Source organism: Mesoplodon bidens (assembly GCF_964165515.1).
Source record: "Mesoplodon bidens genome assembly, chromosome: 8".
NCBI classification, from domain to species: Eukaryota; Metazoa; Chordata; class Mammalia; order Artiodactyla; family Ziphiidae; genus Mesoplodon; species Mesoplodon bidens.
In genome coordinates, this window is record NC_138165.1 from 33963697 (window position 1) to 33966532 (window position 2836).

Consider the following 2836-nt stretch of genomic DNA (forward strand, 5'->3'; position numbering starts at 1 on the left):
ATTATACTATAATATTTACACTGATATTGTACCTATTAGTGACATGTTATTCACTGCATTTTTTTCATTCACTTAAGGACTGACTGGAACTATCTACTTGTTTTTAAGGAAATGATTAAAATATAGAGGGGATTTATATAATTGCACATGCTTTCTCATGGCATGTAATCTGTCACAGTGTAACATTTTTCACATTAATATTTCACATTTGCCCCATGCTGTAACTTTCAGAAGTTTCTTTAGATCCTTATACAACTAGATGATTAACCTGATCTAAATGTTAAAATCAAAGATGCAAAATCTATTAAGATCCGAATAGGTAAATCCATGCTATTCTCTTTACCTACTCCCTTTTCATCATCTTACCTTGGCAATGTCGGTATGGAAAAGGTTTTGGAAACGTGAGGCACCCACCTCCCTTATCACCTCACTCAGACCACGTAGAAAGTTTTCGTTGGGATTTATAACTCTATTTTTCCTACTTTTTGTGAGAAGGGTATTCATTGTTCTAAAAAAATATGAGAAATAAAACATTAAATAAACGTTAAAATCATACAAAATATTGTTCATCTCCTCTGATCCTCCCAACATTTTGGGAAAGTTAAGACGATTTTTTAAGAACAATATTTCAAAAATGCATACTGTAGTTTTAAATAAAAGCTATTCATTTTTGGTAATAGAGCATCTGAAAACATTCATACCATGCTAATAAAATCAATTATTACTGAAAAAGAATTACTGGCAGAATTTTAAAAATACTCAATTTGCTTTTAGTCAAAGCAAACCTAATTCTTAAAACACTGAAACTTAGAACATAAATCTGATGCTATAAAATATCGATCTGGTGTCTACAAAGGCTTGAATGACACATAGGACCCCTAAATAGAGGAGCAAGAGGTAAACACACTTGACCCTTTCAACCTTGTAGAGTATCTCTGATTATTTCTGACTTATTTCTGATTTATAAAAATATTTTGTGTTTTGAACTGATATGCATTTTCTTATTTTGCACCAGGGTCAAATTGACAATATCAGAAAATGTAATATTTTAAATGCTAGACGCTCATAAATTGACCAATTTGTGCCTGTCTTTGTTATTTGCACCTCTAACTTCATTCACAATCTAAATTTATTATTGTGGAGCCCAGATTTTGTACGTAATTGCTCATTTTGGTCTTAAAGCATGAGCCAAGAAAAATTATTGAGGAAAGGCTGACATTATCCTTCCTGATTCCTTCTGATAAAGGGTTTTGAACACGTGTGTATGTATGTAAATCTTATATGAAATTAAATCTGAGAGTGTCAGACACATCAAGAGGTAGTACAGTATTAAAATGGATTTCCAAGAAAAATGTGAATTACCTTTGGATTATTTTTCATTTTGGTTTAGCCAAGTTTTGCTATCTTGCACCATTTTAGAGTGGGATTAGGTCAGATTAGCTCTATGTTTTCTTCTTTTATTCTTTTCATATGTTGGAGTTAGTATACTTTATTCTCCTAGAAGGAAAAAAAAACCCAGCAGATCTGGTCCACATTGTTCTTTTTCATTTTTTTAAATGGAAGAATTATTTATTTTGAAACATTCAGGAAAACTAGGTCAAACAAGATAAAAATTATGAGTGTTTCAATTCAGAATAATTACTTGTTTCACATGTATAATGGTGCAAAGACCTGACTGATTTGAGTATATTAGTTGGAAATTTTTATCTTAGCTCTATTTTAGGGTGGTCAGCATCAGTTAATCAGAGGCCCATGGGGTCTCTAGCTTCTGATCACCAACAGTGCCAATTCTTCATATGGTAGTTGTGTTACGGTAGGGATATCAGACTATCACCTGGATTATGATTTCTCTGAAGAGGAAAGATTATCATTGGTTATGGTTACAATTTGGTGTTTCAAGCTGGCTCCATATTTAGAAAGCTCTTCCCTCTATTGCCAGGCATTCTTAAGCTTTTCTGTGCCTTGGATCCATCTAGCAGCCTGGTGAAATTTATGGACCCTCTTCACAGAATGTCTTTAAATGCAGAAAATAAATAGAATTTCAAAGCACAGTAATTATAGAAACATAACTGTACAATTGTATATGTAGATGGACCCCGGGTGGAAACGCTGCTGTAGCGTGGCCTGCTGTGTCTCCTGGCTGTGTTGACTGTTGCCCATATAAAGCCTCTAGTTTTCTGTCTCACGTTCTATAGGGAGGGAATACAGGAGCCGATTCTCAGTCAGTGTTAACCCACACCAGTGGGGCACAGAGTAGTTTGCTTGAGATGCAGGGTTCTTGTAACACTTACTGAACACTCAACCAAACCTTCATACCTGCCTCTTGTGGGATTATCACCTCCTACCAGCGCTGGCTCCTACAGTTTTATCATGTGTGACACTTAGGCATGCTCATAACCAGGGCACAGCTTGTAATGTCTCTAACTGCATGTATCTCAGACCACAAATTATAGATGTGAACAAGAGAAAGGCAAGCCTTTGGGCTGAGCACATAACTATACTGACCCAAAACGTCATTGCAGAGATCCCCCAATTTGAGAAAGGGATCTGAGTGAATTTTTAACCAGCATAAACACTTGTTTCTACAGTGGGGTATCAGGTGACTAGTCCTTTACCATGCTGGTTCGCTTTGTAATTATAAAAAATTCACCAGTTCCTAATTCAACCCCACGTGATACACAAGGCATTAGAAGCTAGAATTAAGATTATAGCTCTGAGGTTAGACTTTGCGGATTTGGATTTCAGGCCATTACATAGTAGCTATGTAGCCTTGGTCAAATCACAGTTTCTTCTTTTCTGTAGAGGGTATTACAATCACCATCACCACCACTTCTTC